The sequence below is a fragment of the Bos grunniens genome, chromosome 1 (assembly GCF_055505025.1).
Source record: "Bos grunniens cultivar Pamir isolate PY7600 chromosome 1, Bosgru_T2T1.0, whole genome shotgun sequence".
In the NCBI taxonomy this organism is placed as follows: domain Eukaryota; kingdom Metazoa; phylum Chordata; class Mammalia; order Artiodactyla; family Bovidae; genus Bos; species Bos grunniens.
The window spans coordinates 33,379,568-33,394,201 of NC_141165.1; positions in this window are offsets into that span (position 1 = coordinate 33,379,568).

Consider the following 14,634-nt stretch of genomic DNA (forward strand, 5'->3'; position numbering starts at 1 on the left):
TTGTGTCTGACTCTTTTCCGACCCCATGGACTGTAATCCGCCAGCTTCTTGTGTCCATGGGGTTTCCCAGGCACGAATACTGGAGAGGGTTCCATTTTCATTTCCTCCTCCAGAGGATCTTCCTGTCCAGGGATCAAAGCTCCATCTCCTGCATTGGCAGGTAGATTTTTTACCACTGAGCCACCAGGGAAGCCCTGAATAGCACTTATATGTATTCTCAAATATAGTGCTTTATTGGAAAAGGGCATGGCAACCCATTCCAGCATTCTTGTCTGGAGAATCCCATGGGCAGAGGAGCCTGATGGGCTACAATCCCTAGGGTTGCACAGAGTTAGACACGACTGAAGTGACTTAGTATGCACGTAAGCATAGTGCATTATATGCTCTTCTGTCTGAGGGGGTGACAGTGACAGTCCTGTGACATGGCCTGTATCAGAACATATTTTGAAAATGGAACTAGCAAGACTTTCTGATCGATTCAATGTTAGATAAGAGAAAAAGAAGTCAAAGATGATGGATGACAAAGTGTGGGGGCTGAGAAAATGTGATTTAGCAGTGCCCTTATTGAGTGAGAAGTACTAGCAGAGGAGCTCTTCAGAGAGAAAAAGGTTTTGGAGGTGTTTTAGTTCAGAAGAAATTCCTGCGACTAGGATGTGGGTGCAAGTCATTTACCAAGAAAATGCTTCCAAGAGAGATGGATCAGGGAGTAGAGGAAGTAGGAAATGGAAGGGGAGAAAGCCGAGCAAGGGTGCCATGGCAAGCTATGTCCTCGGTCACACCCGATCCAAAGAGCTCTGGAGCACAAATCATATGTCAAAGCTTGTCCTGCCTTAAGACAATTTGGGATGGGTTCCCAGGGCCAGGATATAGGAATAAGAACTCCCAGGCACCTCACATTCCCTATAGTTATAAGAAGCTCCAGTAGCCCAAGGGCTATCCTTTAAGAAGGAGCTATGAACTGAATTATGTTCCCTCAAATTCATATGCTGACACCCTAATGCCTAATGTGATGGTATTCCAAGATGGGGGCTTTGGGAAGTGATCAGGGTTAGATGAGTTCATCAGAGTGGGGCCCTCATCATGGAGTTTGTGGATTTGCAAGAAAAGGAAGCGGAAGAGATCTCTTCTTTCGCTATGTGAGGATGCAACAAGAGGACAGCCATCTGCAAGCCAGAGAGAGGGCCTTCAGGAAACAAATCGAAGGCATCTTAATCTTGGATTTCCCAGATGCTAGAACTGTGAAGAAAATACATTTTTGTTTTTTTTTTTTCCAGCCATCCAGACTGTGGTACTTTAGGGAGAAGGCAATGGCACCCTACTCCAGTACTCTTGCCTGGAAACTCTCATGGATGGAGGAGCCTGGTAAGCTGCAGTCCATGCGGTTGCTAAGAGTCAGACACGACTGAGTGACTTCACTTTCACTTTTCACTTTCATGCATTGGAGAAGGAAATGGCAATCCACTCCAATGTTCTTGCTTGGAGAATCCCAGGAACGGAGGAGCTTGGTAGACTGCCATCTACGGGATCACACAGAGTCAGAGATGACTGAAGTGACTTAACAGAGAGGGAGATTAAGACAAATGGTTACAGGTACAAGTTAGTAGACCCAAAGCTTGGCAAAGCTGAGGGGTGGACAGGTCTTAACTTGCAAAAGAGAAGAGAAATCTCAGACACTCTGGGTGGGGCACCAAGGACAATGGGCTGTGGTGTCCACTTCAGAGCTTAGAGTGAAAAGTTCACTTGAGCAGGCGTTGAGGCATGCTGTATCATCAAATCAAATGAGTAGACAGCTGGATATATGAGTTAAGAGAGAGGTTGGGAATAAAGATAGATGTGTTAAGTCAGTGGTATTTAAAGACAGGACTTCCTGAGATCACTAGTGAATGAAGAGAATTACAGGTCTATGCTAGCCACTGACTAAGGCTCAGAGGAAGTTTTACATACCATCCATGCCCTTGAATGACCTTGATCTTGTTTGAGCAATAAGTGTAGCCAAGACATTATAGCTCTCAAGGAGTGATGTCTGTGGTAGATTTTCATAGTGTTCTTAGTTTGTTTTTTGACTATTTTATCTTATATCTTTATCCATTTCTACATCTCTGCCCACCACCTCATTGCTTGGGAAAGGGTATACTCTTTTCTTCTCCTGTTTATGCAGAAACATCATCAAAATCACATCCATTTTAACCACAGGTCATTTTAGACCAAAGATATGCAAATATATGATGCTGTGATATGTTTGAGAATCCCTTGAGTTTTTTAATTACCTCAAGTTAGTTTTAAAATTCTCATAGAGAATGAATTTAAATAATTCTACATAAAACAAACAAAATCCAAAGCAGCAGATCCCATGCCTTTGAAGGCAGGGCAGTTTTTACTAAATAAAATAAATACATGTTAAGTGGGTCAGAGGAGTTCAAGTTGGAGGGATTAACTCTTGTTGTTGTTATTCAGTTGCCAAGGTGTGTTGGACTCTTCAAGACCCTGTGACTGAAGCACACCAAGTTTCCCTGTCCCTCACCATCTCCTGGAGTTGGCCCCAGTTTATGTTCATTGAATTGGTGATGCCATCCAATCATCTCATCCTCTGTCGCCCTCATGATAACTGCCTTGTCATGGCAAAGGGGCTTGTGTAACTTGATGAAGCTATAAGCCGTGCCATGCAGGGCCACCCAAGATGGAGGGGTCATAGTGGGGAGTTCTGACAAAATGTGATCCACTGGAGGAGGGAATGGCAAGACCACTCCAGTATACTTACCATGAAACTCCCACAAACTGTGTAAAAAGGCAAAAAGATTGACTCTTAAATGACCATTAATTCCCAACTCCCCAAATATTAATGTTTATATTAGCATAACTCTTGACTTTGAAGGATACAAAACAGGCTCTTCAGGACAACTCCAAGTGCTTATACCATCCCCATAAAGAATCATCTAATCTTTGCTTGAATCCTAATCATAGGAAAATCAGAACTTCCTAAAGCCACACTTTCTTAAGGAGATACCAATGTCTCCTTTCTTTGTCTGACCTTCTTTACACTAGTCTAGACAACAGAATCAGTCCTTTTATATTAAGTTCTTAAATGTTATTAACTAGTAAATCATTTTATTAAAGTTGCATGAATAAAACTGCTTTTTATTTTTCATTTTGCCTTGCTTCTTCATCAACACAATTATTCAGATAGTGACTAGAACATGTGGGAGAGTAACAGCGGGTAACATTAGCTGACTTCTATTGATCCAGTTCTAGCCCTTTGCACGTTTATGTATACAGTATGAATCCTCCTCACAACAACTCTATCAGCCTGATACTATTATTATACTCATTCTAGAAATGAGGTACAGAGATGCCAAGAAACTGGCCCAAGGTCATTGGGTTAGTAGGTAGTGATGCAGAATTCAAATCTCAGCCATCTGACCCTGGAGTCCAAGTTCATAGCCACCCTGATATACTGCCCCGGTTAGCAGAGTACTAGCGCTGTGTTTGGACTTGCTCCCTTACCCTTTTCCAATTAAGGTCCCACAGCATAACTTTACCTCACAATAGCCAAGGCCACTTGTGGTTGTCATTTTTGTGCTTGGTTTCAAAATGGCTCAAGCCACTGCCTCTCAGGACACAGGAAATTTATGAGGCAGCTTATAGTCTCCATTCTAGAAACTGATGAAATTCTATTAATCTCCCCTCCACTAATTTGATTTGGTGTGTTCCTTTCATGGAAGACACTAGCTCATCATAAATCTGATAGGCCTTCTGCTCATGCTGCATTGCTTTTATTATTATTGTATTACAGGGTTTCAGTAACTCGGATTTAGGATTACAGACATAACTGCCAGAAAAATTTACAGCAGGCTGTCATCCCCACATTTTTATAGCTTGGCTTGTTGCACAGTTTCTTTTAAAAATCTTAACACTTAACCCTTGACTTCAGTTTAAAAATACAATTTGTGCTTTTTCTATCTATAAGAACTGTTATTTTGAGTTAATGAAAGCAATTCTTGGTTCTTCGTCTTTTTACATCTTCAGCATGAAATTTGGAAATATTCTAAATAGGAACATTTCCTAGGTTAGTCAATAGCAATTAGGCATTACTCTTAATTTGTTAGCATTTTAATATTGCATCTTTAAAAATGCACTTTGAGGACATATAATGTCACCTCAAATAAAACTCAAGTGTAATCTGAATCCTTGCAATGTGACCCTTAGTTTGCAGAGAAGACAAAGCTTGTTCATTGTTATGCTGAGGAGGGCATCTAATGTTTTAAAAGGACAAAGATAACTATTAATTACATGCTGAGAATTTTATTTTTAGACAAGAATTATGAGATGTAAGATAATTATCTAAATTAATTTATTTTCAAATTATTAATGATGGAAATAACTAGGTTCTATTCATATGCCACTCAGAATAATAAGTGGTTTATTTGTATTATCTCATTAAAATGTGTCAACAATCTTATTAGATGATTAAATGTTTTAAAGCAATACAAAATGCAGTGTACTGTCTTAGATTTCCCAGAATACGGATATATCATGTATTAAATCTTACATACTGTAAAGTTTGCTCTGACAATATTTTTTTTTTCCCGGATGTATATTTTCAGCTCTAGTCATCTTGTGCCAGGAATCCTTGAACAAATTAGTGGAGGCAGAAAGAAAACATTTCTATGGGACAATACTTTTCTTATATCAGTGAATATTTGAGAACCACTTCTGGGTGTTCTCGAAACATTCCAGCACAAATAAGCAAGGGCATGCCTGCAGGTTCTGTCAATATCTGCACTACTCAAACTTACTTTATCTTCATAAGATTATTTATTTAAGCTTTTATAAGACAATAGAGGGTTTCCCAGGTAACTGAAATCATGAAATTAAAAAGACACTTGGTCCTTGGAAGAAAAGCAATGACAAACCTAGATAGTGTATTAAAAAGCAGAGACATTACTTTGCTGACAAAGGTCTGTGTAGTATATATAGTCAAAGCTTTGTTTTTTTCAGTGGTCACATACAGTTGTGAGAGCTGGACAATAAAAATGGCTGACCGCCAAAGAACTGATTGGACATAAATGAAGTAACTTAGAATAGAACAACAGTATGGAATGAAGAGAGGAAACTGTTTTTTTTTAGTATTAATTTCCCCATGCTTGCTTGTGTTAGAGTTTTTTTTTTTTTAAGAGAAGCCTCTTAGTCACCTCTTTTGGGTTGGAGGACAGTGTAGGAATCTCTCAAGTCTCTATTTGGACCTTTGCAAGGATGGATGCAGAACCTCTGGGAGCGGGGCACAGAGAAAATAGTATGGGTCACGTGCCTGCTGGTACTACAATCATGTCCAACTATTTCCGACCCTATGGGTTGTTGTCCACCAGACTCCTCTGTCAAAGAGATTCTGCAAGCAAGAATACTAGAGTGGGATACCATGCCCTTTTCCAGGGGATTTTCCTGACCCAGGGATAGAATCTTTGCTTTTTATGTCTTATGCATTGGCAGGCTGGGTCTTTACCACTAGAGCCACTTAGATATCAGGTGGGTCACACCTGATACTTAATGCTATCTTGAATACAAAACCAAAGGATTTTAATGAAAAGCACTTTGGATAAATGTTAATATTTTAAAGTAGCTGTCCACAGTCTTTTTGGCAAGAGGGAATGGTTTTGTGGAAGACAATTTTTCCATGGATCAGAGGTGGGAGGATGGTTTTGGGATAATTCAAGTGTATTACATTTATTGTGCACTTTATTTCTATTATTGTTACATCAGCTCCACCTTAGACTATCAGGCATTAGATCCCAGAGGCTGGGGACCCCTGATTTAAATACTTGAACTTTTTGCTTACTTTCTCAGTGTGTTTCAAAAAGAAAAAAGAAATTAAAGGATACAAGGCAGGTCAGAAAGTTGGGATATATTAGACACCCAAGTGAAGATGTTTACTTACTATTTAATGAGATATAGAACTCTCAAGTTAGAGCTAGGCGAGAAGTCAGAGGTCAGTGGCTAGTTACATACATAGATACAGACATATTTTTTGATCTTGCATATAGTGTATGTGTGTATATATATATACATACATATATATATATGAAGGCAATGACACCCCACTCCAGTACTCTTGCGTGGAAAATCCCATGAATGGAGGAGCCTGGTAGGCTGCAGTCCATGAAGTCGCTAAGGGTCGGACACGACTGAGCGACTTCACTTTCACTTTTCACTTTCACGCCTTGAAGAAGGAAACAGCAACCCACTCCAGTGTTCTTGCCTGGAGAATCCCAGGGGTGGGGGAGCCTGGCGGGCTGCCGTCTATGGGGTCGCACAGAGTAGGACATGACTGAAGTGACTTAGCAGCATATATATATATATATATATAGTACAAGAGAGGAAAATATACATTCTCATGCTTATAAAGTTGCTTCATCTGGTGTATTTGAATTTAAGACATTGCCAATGAGGGCTTTAGCTTTATCTATGTTGGAATCTTTTCAGTTGAGAGTATATTCACAGATGCTATATGATACTAAACATTAATACAGTTTTAGAAGAAAATGTGCTAAGTCAGCCACATGCTTGGGCTAGGCTCTGATGGAATAAAATGTTGTTATATGTCAGTGCAAGAGAGGTGATCTGTTCTTTTCAAATTAGGTGGATCTGGCTCAACATGACCATTTTCTTGACTTTCCTCTGACTCTAACTTCTTACTGCCTTAGGAATATTTACTCACTTTTTAAGAAATTGCCAGCATTCCTACCTTTGTGATGCCTTATTCCATGGCTCCTCTCCGAAGATAAAGCTTATTGTACTCCCATTGCTGGTTACCTTCCATTCCTCCTCTTCTCTGTGCTGCCCACCTAGGCTTCCTAACAGTTCAGCTCAGTTCAGTTGCTCAGTCGTGTCTGACTCTTTGCGACTCATGTCAAAACACGCCAGGCCTCCCTGTCCATCACCAACTCCCGGAGTTCACTCAGACTCATGTCCATCGAGTCGGTGATGCCATCCAGCCATCTCATCCTCTGTCCGCTTCTCCTCCTGCCCCCAATCCATCCCAGCATCAGAGTCTTTTCCAATGAGTCAAGTCTTCGCATGAGGTGGCCAAAGTACTGGAGTTTCCACTTTAGCATCGTTCCTTCCAAAGAACACTCAGGACTGATCTCCTTTAGAATGGACCGGTTGGATCTCCTTGCAGTCCAAGGGACTCTCAAGAGTCTTCTCCAACACCACAGTTCAAAAGCATCAATTCTTTGGTGCTCAGCTTTCTTTACAGTCCAACTCTCACATGCATACATGACCACAGGAAAAACCATAGCCTTTACTAGACGGACCTTTGTTGGCAAGGTAATGTCTCTGCTTTTTAATATGCTATCTAGGTTGGTCATAACTTTCCTTCTGAGGAGTAAGCGTCTTTTAATTTCATGGCTGCAGTCACAATCTGCAGTGATTTTTGAGCCCAAAAAGTAAAGTCTGACACTATTTCCACTGTTTCCTCATCTATTTCCCATGAAGCGATGGGACCAGATGCCACGATCTTCGTTTTCTGAATGTTGAGCTTTAAGCCAACTTTTTCACTCTCCTCTTTCACTTTCATCAAGAGGCTTTTGAGTTCCTCTTCACTTTCTGCCATAAGGGTGGTGTCATCTGCATATCTGAGGTGACTGATATTTCTCCCAGCAATCTTGATTCCAGCTTGTGCTTCTTCCAGCCCAGCATTTCTCATGATGTATTCTGCATATAAGTTAAATAAGCAGGGTGACAACATACAGCCTTGACGTACTCCTTTTCCTATTTGGAACCAGTCTGTTGTTCCATGTCCAGTTCTAACTGTTGCTTCCTGATCTGCCTATAGGTTTCTCAAGAGGCAGGTCAGGTGGTCTGGTATTCCCATCTCTTGAAGAATTTTCCACAGTTTATTGTGATCCACACAGTCAAAGGCTTTGGCATAGTCAATAAAGCGGAAATAAATGTTTTTCTGGAACTCTTTTGCTTTTTCTATGATCCAGCTGATGTTGGCAACTTGATCTCTCGTTCCTCTGCCTTCTCTAAAACCAGCCTAAAAATTAGGCTCCCTATTTGACTTCCTATTGAGTTTGGCAGTTGGGGACCATATGGATGAGATTAGAAGGTGGAAGGACAGAAAAGCAGTAATATTTCTTCCCTTGACTTCTCCCTTCCTCAGCTACATTTTTCTCAGTGGCCACATTCCACTGTGATGGCAGCTCCTGCTGTAAAGGGAAAGGAGACAGGAACCTCTTCTGTGGCTTCTAATCTCAGTTCTACTTTGTTTAAAATTGATTTTCATTGGAGTATATTTGCTTTACAATATTGTGTTAGTTTTTACTGTACAGCAAAGTGAATCAGCTATGTGTATACATATATCTCTGTTTCGAATTTCCTTCCCATTTAGGTCACCATAAAGCACAGAGTAGGGTTCCCTGAGCTATACAGTAGGTTCTCCTTAGTTATCTACTTTACACATAGTATCAATACTGTATATATATCAATCCTAGTCTCCCTATATCATCCCACCCTATTTCCCCGCTTGGTATCCATATTTTTGTTCTCTATGTCAGTGTTTCTATTTGTTTTTCAAATAAGATCAACCATATCATTTTTATAGACCCCACATGTATGCATTAATATACAATGTTTGTTTTTCTCTTTCTGACTTAGTTAACTCTATATGACAGTCTCTATATCCATGCACATCTCTAAAAATGACCCAATTTTTTTCCTTTTTGTGGCTGAGAAATGTTTCATTGTATATATGTACCATATCTTTATCCATCCCTCTGTTGATGGGCATTTATGTTACTTGCTTCTCCTGGCCATTGTAGTGTTTCACTGCTACTTTCTTTGCTATCTCTATTTCTTCCCCTTATTCAGACCAGATCTGGCAATAGCTTGCTGCTGTTGCTAGTTTCTCTTTGTATCAGCATCCCTTATCATTTCTATAAACACCCCTGACCTTTATTCATTTCTTTTTGTGAAACTTTCAGAGTTGAGTGTTACATCTGAAGAGGCCCTTGATCAATAACCTTCCTCAGAGCTGTGCCCACTGCTCTTGAGTTTCACGTAAGCCTCTGTCCCAGCATCTATCAGTGTGGTCAACTTTGAAATTTCTTTTTTCTCATGAAGATCCATGAACACTATCTCCATATAGAGATGGTCTTTATATTTTTGCTACATCAATAGCTTCCATTCTAAGGCAAACTGCTATCTCCTGCTTGGATGACTATAATTCCTCCTAACTGATCCCCAGTTCTACTCTTGTCCACTGTAATCTATTTTCAACCCAGGATCCAGAATCATCCTTGGAAGACATTAGTTAAATCTACTCACCACTCAGTCTTCCAGTGACTTCTCATTGCACTGAAAGTAAAATCAAACTTGCTGATCATGGCCTCATGGTCCTACAACATTTAAGTACACTATCTCTTTGTTCTCACCTTTTCCATCAGTCCCAAGCATAGTCTATGTCCCAGGCTATGCTTCGGTCTTAATGTCTTGTTGCTCATATTCTGAACACAAGGGCCTTTGCACGGTTTTGCCTTTGCCTAGACCACTGTTTCTAGATACCTGCACTACCATTCCCTGCTGTGTTAGATCTCTGCTCAGGAACAACACAGAGACATTCACTTTCCTTCAGAAGGGGCTTTATTTCTTCTTTCTGGCTCTTAACAGATACTTGGTCTATGCTTATTTAATTTTATTTTTCTCTCTCTACTCTAGAATGTAAATTCTGAGAGAAAAATGTTTTGTATTTTAATCACTAAATTCCCAATAAGTGAGCTTTTACCTATTTCCAAATTTACTAATACATATACCAATGTACCAGCTTCCCATGTGCCATTAGTGGTAAAGAACCCAACTGCCAGTGCAGAAGACATAAGAGAGGCAGGTTTGACCTCTGGCTGGGAAAGATCCCCTAAAGGAGGCATGGCAGCCGACTCCAGTATTCTTTCCTGGTCAATCTTCTGGACACAGAAGCTTGGAGGACTATAATCCATAGGACTGCAAAGAGTAGGACATGACTGAAGCTACTTAGCACACACACACATATCGACATAGATATGTTTAAGTGATACAAACATGATGTTAGAGAACAGAGTTATTGGTTATATATCTTCTTTTTATTTTTTTTAATTTCGATAAATTATTTATATGATACGCTGAATGTATATGTATGTATATATATGTTCTGATATATAAGGTCATGTGGCCACCCTTAGCTTGTGGAAAGGTAAATATTTTTAAATGGACATATTGCCATCAGATCTCAAATTAGGTTCACATTAGTTTTTAAAAATGGAATAAAAATTAACACCTAGCAATTTCTAGCAATATAACTAAATACATGCATGCATACTCCGTCTCTTCAGTTGTCTCCACTCTGTGAACCCATGGACCGTAGCCAGGCTCCTCTATCCATAGGATTTTCCAGGCAAGAATATTGGAGTAAATTGTCATGCCCTCCTCCAAGGGATCTTCCAGACCCAGGGATTGAACACCTGTGTCCTGCATTTCCTGCACTGCAGCTGGATTCTTTACTGCTGAGCCACAAGGAAGCCCAACTAAACACAGACCAAGTAAATATACACATACCATGTGTGTGTGTGTGTTTGTGTGTGTGTGTACATGTGTGTTGGCAGATGGGTCTTTGTGCATAGATATTAATTACATGTGCTTTCCCTAAATCAAAGTGGGCTAATATGAATATGAACCAATATGATTTTAGCCACATACCCAAAAACATTCAATGATATGGGAAAAGCATATCAATTAATTTATAAATGCTAAAACTGAGAAGTGCTGGTTGGATAGTTACTTTATGAATATTTTATGCATCTATGAGCATTTAAATATTAAATTAATTTGTAATTATCTAGAACTGGACATGGAACAACAGACTGGTTCCAAATAGGAAAAGGAGTACATCAAGGCTGTATATTGTCACCCTGCTTATTTAACTTATATGCAGAGTACATCATGAGAAACACTGGGCTGGAAGAAGCACAAGCTGGAATCAAGATGGCTGGAAGAAATATCAATAACCTCAGATATGCAGATGACACCACGCTTATGGCAGAAAGTGAAGAGGAACTAAAAAGCCTCTTGATGAAAGTGAAAGTGGAGAGTGAAAAAGTTGGCTTAAAGCTCAACATTCAGAAAACAAAGATCATGGCATCTGGTCCCATCACTTCATGGAAAATAGATGGGGAAACAGTGGAAATAGTGTCAGACTTTATTTTTGGGGGGCTCCAAAATCACTGCAGATGGTGATTGCAGCCATGAGATTAAAAGATGCTTACTCCTTGGAAGGGAAGATATGACCAACCTAGATAGCACATTCAAAAGCAGAGACATTACTTTGCCAACAAAGGTCCGTCTAGTCAAGGCTATGGTTTTTCCAGTGGTCACATATGGATGTGAGAGTTGGACTGTGAAGAAAGCTGAACACTGAAGAATGGATGCATTTGAACTGTGGTGTTGGAGAAGACTCTTGAGAGTTCCTTGGACTGCAAGGAGATCCAACCAGTCCATTCTAAAGGAGACCAGTCCTGGGTGTTCTTTGGAAGGAATGATGCCGAAGTTGAAACTCCAGTACTTTGGCCACCTCATGCGAAGAGTTGACTCATTGGAAAAAACTCTGATGCTGGTAGGGATTGGGGGCAGGAGGAGAAGGGGCGACAGAGGATGAGATGGCTGGATGGCATCACCGACTTGATGGACATGACTTTGGGTGAACTCTGGGAGTTGATGATGGACAGGGAGGCCTAGTGTGCTGCGATTCATGGGGTTGCAAAGAGTTGGACACGACTGAGCAACTGAACTGACTACCCTTGCCACATTTAACTCTGATCATCTATTTAAAGCTTCTTTTGGTACAATACCATTATTTAGTCTGGTATATGTGTTTACTTATACTGCTAGACCTTGATAGATGTTTCTGTAATTTTTATTCCAGTTTTTTAAAATTAATAAAAACCTAATTTGGGATCTGTGGGCAATCAGTTCAGTTCAGTCGCTCAGTAGTGTCTGACTCTTTGCGACCCCATGAATTGCAGCACGCCAGGCCTCCCTGTCCATCACCAACTATGTCTATTTAAAAATACTTTCTACAAGGGTGGCCATGTGACCCTGTTCTGACAGGTGAGAGGCCTAGGGTACTTTTCTGAGTGAGTTTCTGGAAATTTTATTCTTTTTCTGGGAGAAAGAAAAACAAACTCAGCTAATATACACTTTTTTAGCTTTTGCATTTCTGTTTAGAATGAGGATGTGGTACTTAGAGTTACAGCATTGAATCCTTGATTTTTCCTTCTTTATCCTCATTGAATCATTTATATGTTTATATGTATACATGTGATTATTTTGTGAATATGGACTTTTTATAACTATTATTTTCATTTTAGTTGTTATATTTAACAATGGATCATGAAATCTCACTAAGTCAGTTGGAAAAAAAAATAGCTCATTCTTTTTAATTGCAGCATAACGGTCTATGGTATGGATAGATGTCAAAGTATACAGTCATTTCATCATGGAGGACATTCAACTGGCTGAAAGTTTTCTTTTCACTCGATGATATTTTTAATTAGAATTCCTATGAAAATATGCAGCTATAAAAAATTACAAGTGCTTTTATTGTTGAACAACTTTTCTATAATGAAACATTTAGAGATAAATTTATCTGTATTGGAAATTGAAGAATAAATCTCAGAGTAGCTGAGCTATTTTGGACAAGGTATTTGCACCCCCAATTTTCTGGTGGATGCTATTTACTTAATAAATTTTCCTTTTATTATCATTGCCATATTCAGGCCCATTGATATATATATATATATATATATATATATATATATATATGCATTGGATGGTTCAAAGTTCTATAGTGTTTCTAACTAGAAAATTCATCTTGAATAAAACAACTATTTTAAAAGAAAATTAATCATAGCTGTACATAGTTTACCAAATATCTGGATTTCACTTGCATAATTGTTGTTGTTCAGTCACTCAGTTGTGTCCGACTCTTTGTGACCCAATGGAGTGCAACATGCAAGCCTTCCCTATCCTTCACCATCTCCCCAGTTTGTTCAAACTCATGTCCATCGAGTTGGTGATGCCATCCAACCATCTCATCCTCTGTCATCCCCTTCTCCTCCTGTCTTCAATCCTTCCCAGCATGAGGAACTTTTCTAATGAGTTGGCTCTTCACATCAGGTGGCCAAAATATTGGAACTTCAGCTTCATTAAGAGTCCTTCCAATGAATATTCAGGATTGATTTCCTTTAGGTTTGACTGGTTTGATCTCCTTGCAGTCCAAGGGACTCTCAAGAGTCTTCTCCAACACCACAGTTCAAAAGCATCAAATCCTTGGTGCTCAGCCTTCTTTATGGTCCAGTTCTCATAATCATACTTGCAAAATAGGACTGTGGTGAAAATATATTTGGGATTTTGTTTTCTGAATCATCTTTCTGGATTATTTGGATAATACTTAAATCTTTTCTTCCCCAATTTTCTGTGTGCTGCTGAGTCACTTCAGTCGTGTCTGACTCTGTGCGACCCCATAGACGGCAGCCCACAAGGCTCCCCCGTCCCTGGGAAGGCAAGAACACTGGAGTGGGTTGCCATTTCCTTCTCCAGTGCATGAAAGTGAAAAGTGAAAGTCAAGTCGCTCAGTCATATCCGACTCTTAGCGACCCCATGGACTGCAGCCTACCAGGCTTCTCCGTCCATAGAATTTTCCAGGCAAAAGTACTGGAGTGGGGTGCCATTGCCATCTCCGTTTCTGTGTAGATATAACCAAGTCATATAAAGGAAATATATACATAATATGCATGCATTGGAGAAGGGAATGGCAACCCACTCCAGTATTCTTGCCTGGAGAATCCCAGGGATGGAGAAGCATGGAGAAGCCTTCTATGGGGTCGCACAGAGTCGGACATGACTAAAGCGACTTAGCAGCAAGCAGCGGTGTCAGCTGCAAAACATCAATGAGATGTTTTGTTGCATTTTTCTGCTCATTAAATTTTTTATTTGATCAAGTCATCATCATTTTAAGCTGCTTTCAAATATGCTTAATACCTACACATTTATTAAAAAAAATCAAGATTAAATATAGAAAGCAATTTTACAAGTAATTTACAAATGATTAGCAATCTCCCAAAAGGAAGTGCACAAAAGTGAGAGCAAACTAACATATGTTAACTAATGAAAATCATCATTTTGATGCTTTTACTTTGGAGTTGAATTCAAAGCTGGTTTTCTGAGTTTTCCCTTTTCTTCCTTAACTTGAAAAATGAAATGGAAGATTGATTTGTGTATAGCAGAAAGTTTTGGGGAGTCAAGTTAAAACTAGGGCTATACACAGATTTTCCAGACAATATCGTACAGGAGACTTGTTAAGTTTTGTTTATGTTTTCTTAATGGCTTAACTTTATTCTGCATCTGCGTTTTGCAAGTACACAAAACGTACTTGCAAAGGATATGACAAGTGGGTGTTAGAGACAACTGTATCTGAGAAACACATAAGTGTAGAGAATAGAATTGGATCCCAAAGGAGAATATAGAGCCTCTAGGTCCACAGGACTCACTGAACTTCATTAAGGAGTTTTCATAAATTGTGGAATAGTGTTGCATCCCCTTTCCTACTCC